The sequence below is a fragment of the Gallinula chloropus genome (genome assembly GCF_964237585.1).
Source record: "Gallinula chloropus genome assembly, chromosome: 18".
In the NCBI taxonomy this organism is placed as follows: domain Eukaryota; kingdom Metazoa; phylum Chordata; class Aves; order Gruiformes; family Rallidae; genus Gallinula; species Gallinula chloropus.
The window spans coordinates 14,200,066-14,209,723 of record NC_140103.1 but is presented as its reverse complement, the minus strand read 5'-3'; positions in this window follow the sequence as shown (position 1 = coordinate 14,209,723).

Sequence of the window (9,658 nt, the reverse complement as noted above, 5' to 3'; positions counted from 1 at the left end):
CACCTTCTGCTGGATATCTCCAATGCGTTACGCTTTATTTTTATTTTGGAATATTGGTTAATGTGTAGATTATCCAGGGATCTAGAAGAATAGAGTTTGCACATCTTATAGCCCAGCTGCATAGCTTTATCTTACTTGTGCTAATGACCACCCCTCTTGTGATTTACAAACTCACTCATTCACTCAAGGAAGGACTACAATGCCACTGAGTTAAGTTGTTCCACTTTCCACGCAAGCAGGCAGGGATTGGTACAAAAAGCCCTTTCATCCCTATCAGAATGCAAACTACAGTACAGCCTGACCCTAAGAAAGTGCTTTGAGTGTGTTTGCTGAACTGAATCCAATAAAAAACTTTAGAGCTGACTCACTCCAAGGTTTTAGACCAGAGCAAGAGGATTGGTGTTTCAGGATTTCATGGTACTTTATATACCAACCTGGACAAGAAACAGTACTAGAGCTGTAGTTTTGTGTAATGTCAGAATTACAATGCACTTACTCAGTGTTCTGACCGGTAAACAGCATGCATAGCATAAGATGAAAGAGTTCAAACTGGAACTGCTCCTGTTATTTGGGAGTGTTAATGTCCCTCTTCAGTTCAAAGAGTAGATAAATCAATACATCTGAGTGCATCAATAGAGACAACAGATGTGATTTTGTTGCTCTTCACAACACCACCACACCCCCCACCCTCTCACCCCCCAAAAAAACCCCAACACCACAAAACCCTCAAAAAAACCCAAAAGCAAAAAGGGAAGGGAATTGTCTGAGTTCCAGAGTAATTGTAAAGTGAAAGATGATTTGTAAGGTAGGAGAAGCATGGCTTGTTCTGAAAATTTTGTAAATGAAAGGATGAATGGCATTCTTGGGAGCAATGAAGAGAACAGAATAACCTAGGATAAACCCAAATCAAACAGGCAGCTAGCAAAAGGCATCATGCTGGGCCACACAGTCTGTAGAAATATCTAGTTCTGAGCAAGAAGGACAAGAGTTTTTCCATTAATGAGGTGAAGACCAAGGCAGTGCAGTTTTTATCAGCACTGAGATAAGCAACAGATTCGTTACACTGATTAGAAGGAAGCCTTTACTATGAGCACAAGATCCTTCATTGATAGTTTAGTTCTTACAAGGAAAATTTATATTAATGGATTCATCTATTGGAAAAAACCCCACATCGAATCAAGACAGCCTGGACCACGGGCTTGACATTAGGCCCTTTCACCAGTGCTGCCGCTACAGGTTTCCCCGCATGATGTCACTCTCGGGCAACTTTGGCAGCTCTGATCTTTGCCTCCAGATGGCAAGCCGTATCTCCGGCATCACTTGATTTACAGATTCTTCTAAGTGGCTGTCCTTGTTTCGCTCAGGATGGAGTTAACTTTGTTTGAGAGTTAAAATGAAAGCAGCGCTGATAACACCCTGATGTTTTTAGTTGCTGCCAGACAGTCAAGGACATTCTCAGCTCTTCATATTTCCCTATTCATGAGAAAGGAGGGGTGAAGCCAGGACAGGTGACCCAAACAGGCCAAAGAGAGTATTCTATGCCAATTACATCATGCTCAGTATAAAGGGGGGCTGATGGGAGGAGGGCCTGGGGCAGCTCCAGGACATGTGGTTTTTGGGGGACAGTCGGGTTCCGGGATGGCTCTGGATGGCACAGCCTGAGCTGTGGGTTCCGTGAGAAACTGCATTGGGTATCAACAGTTTCAGAGATTTTTTGCTCTAAAGTCCTGTTAGCATTGTTATATTTTATCTTTCTGCTATTTTAGTAAACTGTCCTTATCCCAACCAACGGGCTTTTGGTTTCTTGGTTTTGGGGTTGTTATTTACCCCCTCCTTTTCCCTTCCCTTGGGATAACGGTAGATCTGATCCTGACATGACTGTAATTAAGACAAAGTTGTGATAAGCACTGTTGTTTAAGCAGTCTCTGGTCATGATGCTGTGGTATTTATCCACAAGTTTGTGGTCACAGCTGTGTCAGTAAAACCACTGTATGCTGCTGTGGCTGCGGCTCCTGTTTTTGTTCCCATACTTCATTTTAGTGTATTTTATTATATCAGTCTATGATACAATAGTATCAATGACCACAAGCTTGTGCTGGTACTTGTATGAGATTTTGCTGCCCTGTCTATTCTTTGGAAAGGAAGGGGTTAATAGCAGCAGCTGGTATGGTGGGATACAGAAAGAAATAACTACACTGCTTTCTTTTCCTTTGGGCTAAATACAACAGCTCTTACAACAGTTTTTGAAAAACTTCAATATTCCTGGGATATTCAAACTGGCATTTTACTGTTGGTAGGTTCGGTGCAAATGGCTCAGTTTTTGTTAAATATTAAGCACATGTTTATGAATACCACTCAAGAGCTTTCTCTGAGGCCAGGTAATCACGAGTGGCAGGACACGTGGCAGAGTATGGGCAAGTACCTAGGCACTTTCTCACACCCAATGGTTTGGAACTTCACTCCTGAACATCTACAGGACCCTGCTAATGTGACTGCATATCTGAAAAGAAATTGCTGTAGGTTTCCCCGAGATGCACAACTTACTGCACTGTGCTGGGCCCTGGCCACTATTTACCAAACACTGCTTAATAGCAGGCAGCACTGTCAGGGGGAAAGGAAAGAAAACAGACCAGCACAGACTGCAGCTGCTGCAGCCCCCGTGACTAGCACAGAGGCCACTGCAACCCCTGTGACTAGCACTGAGGCCACTGCAACCCTTGTGACTGGAAATGTGGCTGTTGCAACCTGTCCAACTGATGCTGCAGCTACTGCAATCCCTACAGCAGACACTGCCAATAATCCAAAACATCAACCCACACCAGTGTCTGTTGCTCCCGTACAAAAGAGGAAACACACAAAGAAATGGGTTTGTGTAGTGAAGGATGATGGTGATGAGGATGAGGCGGGGCCATCTCGAGCATCTCAGGATAAGGCGGGGCCAGAGGTTGTTGTCACACGATCCCTGACCCTGAGTGAGCTGCATGAGGTTCAAAAAGATTTCAGCTGCCACCCAAGTGAGCACATCATCACTTGGCTGCTCTGATGCTGGTGTCACGGGGCCAATAGTCTGGAATTAGATGGCAGGGAGGCCAAGCAGGTGGAATCCCTAGGTAGGGAAGGAGGCATTGACAAGGCAATTGGGAAAAAGACGGAAATCCTCAGCCTCTGGAGGCGACTACTGTCAAGTGTGAAGGAAAGGTATCCCATAAAAGAACATATTACATGTCAATCACCCAAGTGTAACGGCATAGAGACAGCTGTCCAGCACCTGAGAGAATTAGCTGTACGGGAGGTAATTTATTATGATCTGGACAATTCACAGCTTCCCTCTGATCCTGATGACGTCCTATGCACCCAAGATATGTGGCATAAGGTTGTACGGAGTGCACCAGCAGGGCACACCAATTCACTGGCATCAATGGACTGGAATGATACAGATCCACTAACCGTATATGAGGTGTCCTGCCGACTCGGGAATTATCAAGGCAATGTTCCTCTCTGTCATCACAGCAGTAGAGAAACTGGTCAAATGACTTGACAACAATGTGTCCAACTGCCAACCCATATGGAACAATGTTACAGCTACTGGGAGAAAGCGTCCATCATCCCAGAAGGGAGGATACAGTAGGTACACACCACGAGAGACGCTGTGGTTTTACCTGCGTGACCATGGTGAGGACATGAGGAAGTGGGGTATGCAGCCCACCTCAGCCCTTCAAGCACGAGTAAATGAGCTGCGAGGTAAAAGAATCGCACAACGCGATTCTGCCAGGAAGAACGCTGCACCAGTGAACAGCCAACACAATCAGCAACAATAGAGGGCCCCTGCCTCCAGCCAGGTGGAGGAGAGGGATAACCGTGTTTATTGGACTGTGTGGATCCAATGGCCTGGCACGTCAGACCCACAAGAGTACAAGGCTCTGGTGGATACTGGTGCCCAGTGTACGATAATGCCATCGAATCATGTTGGGACAGAACCTGTCAGCATTTTTGGAGTGACAGGGGGATCCCAACAATTGACTGTGTTAGAGGCTGAAGTGAGCTTAACTGGGAAGGACTGGGAGAAACACCCAATTGTGACTGGCCCAGAAGCTCTGTGCATTTTAGGTATAGATTATCTCCGTAGAGGGTATTTTAAAGAACCAAAAGGGTACCGATGGGCTTTTGGAATAGCTGCTTTGGAGACAGAAGAAATTGAACAATTGCGTGCATTGCCTGGACTCTGGGAGGATCCTTCTGTGGTGGGGTTGTTGAAGGTTGAGGAACAGCAAGTGCCAATTGCTACGACGACGGTGCACAGAAGACAATACCGTACTAACCGGGATTCCCTGATCCCCATCCATAAGCTGATTCGTCAACTGGAGAGTCAAGGAGTGATCAGCCGAACCCGCTCACCCTTTAACAGTCCCATATGGCCAGTGCAGAATTCGACTGGAGAGTGGAGGCTGACAGTGGATTATCGTGGCCTAAATGAAGTCACTCCAGGTATGAGTGCTGCTGTACCGGACATGCTGGAACTGCAGTATGAACTGCAGTCAAAGGCAGCCAAGTGGTACGCCACAATTGACATTGCAAATGCTTTCTTCTCAATACCACTGGCGCCAGAGTGCAGGCCACAGTTTGCTTTCACCTGGAGGGGCATCCAATACACGTGGAATCGTCTGCCCCAGGGGTGGAAACACAGCCCCACCATCTGCCATGGACTAATTCAGACTACACTGGAAAAGGGTGAAGCCCCAGAGCACCTGCAGTATATTGATGACATCATTGTATGGGGCAATACAGCAGAGGAAGTATTTGAGCAAGGAAAGAGGATAATTCAAATCCTTCTAGAAGCTGGTTTTGCTATAAAACAAAGTAAAGTCAAGGGGCCTACACAAGAAATCCAGTTTTTAGGAATAAAATGGCAGGATGGGCGTTGTCAGATCCCAATGGACATTATCAATAAAATAGCAGCTATGTCTCCACCAAGCAACAAAAAGGAAACACAAGCTTTCTTAGGTGTTATAGGTTTTTGTCGAATGCATGTCCCAAACTACAGTCTCATTGTGAGCCCACTTTACAAAGGAACTCGGAAGAGGAATGATTTCCAATGGGGCCCTGAACAGCAGAAAGACTTCGAGCAGATCAAACATGAGATAGTCCATGCAGTGGCCCTTGGGCCTGTCCGGACAGGGACAGATGTTTAAAATGTGCTTTACACTGCAGACGGGGAGTATGGCCCTACCTGGAGTCTCTGGCAGAAAGCACAAGGGGAGACTCGAGGTCGACCGCTGGGGTTTTGGAGTCGGGCCTACAAAGGCTCTGAGGCCAATTATACTCCAACAGAAAAGGAAATACTGGCCGCCTATGAAGGGGTTCGATTCACTTCAGAAGTGATTGGAACTGAAGCACAGCTCCTCCTGGCACCCCGACTGCTGGTGCTGGGCTGGATGTTCAAAGGGAAAGTCCCTTCTACATGCCATGCCACTGATGCTACGTGGAGCAAGTGGGTTGCACTGATTACTCAGCGGGCTTGCATAGGAAACCCTAATCGCCCAGGAATTGTGGAAGTGATCACAGACTGGCCTGACAGCAAAGATTTTGGGATATCACCAGAGGATGAGGAGGTAACACGGGCTGAAGAAGCCCCACCTTACAACAAACTGCCAGAGAATGAGAAGCGATAATCCCTTTTCGCTGATGGCTCCTGTCGCCTTGTGGGAAAGCATCGAAGATGGAAAGCTGCTGTATGGAGTCCTACAAGAAGAGTAGCAGAAGCCACTGAAGGAAAAGGTGAATCAAGCCAGTTCACTGAGGTGAAGGCCATCCAGTTAGCCCTGGACATTGCTGAGAGAGAAAAGTGGCCAATGCTCTACCGGTATACTGATTCATGGATGGCAGCCAATGCCCTGTGGGGTTGGTTGCAGCAGTGGAAAAAGAACAACTGGCAGCGGAGAGGCAAACCCATATGGGCTGCTGACTTATGGCAAGACATTGCTGCCTGGTTAGAGAAGCTTGTTGTAAAGGTACATCATGTTGACTCCCATGTACCTAAGAGTCGGGCCATGGAGGAACATCGAAACAACCACCAGGTAGATAAGGCTGCTAGGATTGAAGTGGCTCAGGTAGATCTAGACTGGCAATGTAAGGGTGAATTATTCCCAGCTCGATGGGCTCATGATTCCTCAGGTCATCAAGGGAAAGATGCAACATATAGATGGGCTCGAGATCGAGGGGTGGACTTAACCATGGATGCTATTGCACAAGTTATCCATGAGTGTGAGACGTGTGCTGCAATCAAGCAAGTGAAGCGGTTGAAGCCCCTTTGGTATGGAGGACGGTGGATGAAATATAAATATGGGGAGGCCTGGCAGATTGATTACATCACCCTCCCACGAACCCGCCATGGCAAACGTTACGTGCTTACGATGATGGAGGCAACCACCGGCTGGCTAGAAACATATCCTGTACCCCATGCCACTGCCCGGAATACAATCCTGGGCCTGGAAAGGCAAGTCCTGTGGTGACACGGCACCCCAGAAAGAATCGAGTCAGACAACGGGACTCATTTCCGAAATGCTCTCATAGACACCTGGGCCAAAGAGCATGGCATTGAGTGGGTGTACCACATTCCTTATCATGCACCAGCCTCTGGGAACATTGAATGATATAATGGGCTCTTAAAGACTACCCTGAAAGCAATGGGTGGTGGAACATTCAAACACTGGGATACACATTTAGCCAAAGCCACGTGGTTAGTTAACTCTAGAGGATCCACCAATCGAGCTGGTCCTGCCCAGTCAAAATTTCCACGTACTGTAGAAGGAGACAGAGTCCCAGTAGTGCATATGAAGAGTATATTAGGGAAGATGGTTTGGGTCATCCCTGCTTCAGGCAAAGGTGAACCCATGTCTGGGATTGCTTTTGCTCAAGGACCTGGTTGTACTTGGTGGGTAATGCAGAAGGATGGAGAAGTTCGATGTGTACCTCAAAGGGATTTGATTTTAGGTGAGAATAGCCAATATAATTAATAAGGTAGAAATTGTATTATAGTAATTGCAAAATAAACCATTACTGTACATTCATTATTGCTATAATTGCTGTATGTTGTTGTATGTTGTACCAATGGAGTTACAGCCTGAGTCATACAAGTCAATGAAGGAAGAGTGCCACGATGACGGGACCAAGACCTGGTGTTCCAAGAATATTTTTCCTCCTTCCCTTTGAAAATGAACATCTTTGATTCACAGACTATGAACATGGACCATGTCAGGTGTATCGGTCGAGAGCTCGAGATGCAGCATTCAATGATCCAATGGCGCATACTGACACCATGAGAGACTGTTACGACGAATGGAGCCTGAAAATCATCACGGACTAAATGTTCATTCACTCAACAAATGCAAAGGAATGGTCCAGAGACTAAGGGAATAATACCTGTATGCACATGTGTGCGTACACACGTGTACATACATATATGTGTGTCTGAAACAAGACACTGGTTGTTCCCAAAATAAATGGTTGGATCTGGTCATGACGTAAATGGTATGGAATAAGGGGTGGATAATGTCCTGGTTTTTGACAGGATGGAGTTAACTTCACTTGTAGCAGTGGATGGAATGCTGCGTTTGGGAGTTAAAATGGGAGTAGTGCTGATAACACCCTGGTGTTTCTAGTTGCTGTCAGACAGTCAAGGACTTTCTCAGCTCTTCATGAGAAAGGAGGGGCGAAGCCAGGACAGGTGACTGAGCTGACCAAAGAGAGTATTCCACGCCAGTTACGTCCTGCCCAGGATATCGGGGGCTGAAGGGAGGAAGAACGGGGGCGGCTCCGGGACGCGCGGTTCTTGGGGGACGGTCGGGTTCTGGGACGGCTCTGGGTGGCACGGCCTGAGCTGTGGGTTTGGTGAGAAACTGCATTGTGTATCAACAGCTTCATATATTTTTGCTCTAAAGTCCTGTTAACATTGTTATATTGTATCTTTCTGTTATCTTAGTAAACTATCCTTCTCCCAACCCATGGGCCTCTTAATTTCTTGGTTTTGGGGTTATTTGCCCCTTCCTTTTCCCTTCCCTTACCACTCCACCCCCCCACCCCCACCCCCCCCCCCCCTTTCTTTTTGCCTGCTCTTTTCCTTTAAGGAGCAGGCAGCTGCGTGGATCTCGGTTCTCAGACGGGGTGAAACCATGACAGTGCGTAAGGGGAATGCTGTGGATGTGGTTTACCTGGACTTCATTAATCCCTTCAACACTGTCTCCCACAGCATCTTGCTGGAGAAACTAGCTGCTCATGGATTAGATGGGTATACTCTTTGCTAGGTTGGGAACTGGCTGGATGGCCAGGCCCAAAGACTTGTGGTGAAGTGCTGTAATTTCAACTGGTGGCAGGTCACGACTGGTGTTCCCCAGGGGTCAGTGCTGGGGCCCATCCTCTCTAACATCTTTTTTAATGATCTGGACGGGGGGATCGAGTGCACCCTCAGTAAGTTGGCAGATGACATCAAATTGTGTGGGAGTGTCAATCTGCTGGAAGGCAGGAAGGTTCTGCAGAGCAACCTGGACAGGCTGGATTGAAAGGCAGAAGCCAACTGTATGGGGTTCAACAAGGCCAAGTGCCTGGTCCTGCACTTTGGTCACAATAAACCCAGGCAGTCTTACAGGCCTGGGTCAGAGTGGCTGGAGAAGTCCCTGGAAGAAAAGGATCTTTGAGGTGTTAGTGGACAGCTATCTGAACATGAGCTTGCAGCGTGCTCAGGGGGCCAAAAAAGCCAACAGCATCCTGGCCTGCATCCAGAATAGTGTGACCAGCAGGAGCAGGAAAGTGATAGTTCCATTATACTCAGCTCTGGTGAGGCAGCACCTCGAGTACTGGGACCAGTTTTGACCCCCTCACTACAAGAAGATGTTGAGATATTGGAGCATGTCTAGAGAAGGGCAATGAATCTGGTGAAGGGTTTGGAGCACATGTCCTGTGAGGAGTCGCTGAGGGAACTGGGGCTTTTTAGTCTTAAAAAAAGGAGGCCTTAAAGGGAAGACCTCATCGGTCTCTGCAACTACCTGCAAGGACGGTGTAGAGACATGGGGGTCAGTCTGTTACCTCAGATAACAATGGAAAGGACAAGAGGGAATGGCTTGAAACTGCACCAGGTGAGATTTAGGTTAGATATAAGGAAGAATATCTTTACTGAAAGGGTAGTCAGGTACTGGCACAGGATGCCCAGGGAAGTGGTGGAGTCACCATCCCTGGTGGTATTTAAAAGGTGTGTAGAGGTTGTGCTTGAGGACATGCTGTAGAGGTGGACTAGGCACGGTGAGGCTGTGGTTGGACTCGATGATTTTAATGGTCTTTGCCAAGCAAAATGATTCTACGATTCTATGATACACTTCCAGGTAATTCCCATTGTGTCATGGTGAGGAAGCATTGCCATTTCAGACCAACAGTCAAGTAATTCAGCTGATGAAAGAAAAAGAATGTAAAAATTGTGCACCTTTCCAGTTAGACATGATGGAGAAAGACCACAGCTCGTTATTGCACAGTCTCACAAGAGCAGGAGATACTGCATTAGGAATGGGATGAATGTGCAATATGTTATTATAGCTTAGAAAAATAAAAGGAAAAAAAAAACAAAACCAACAACCAACAACTAAAACACCTACTAAATACAGACAGGTGCTAA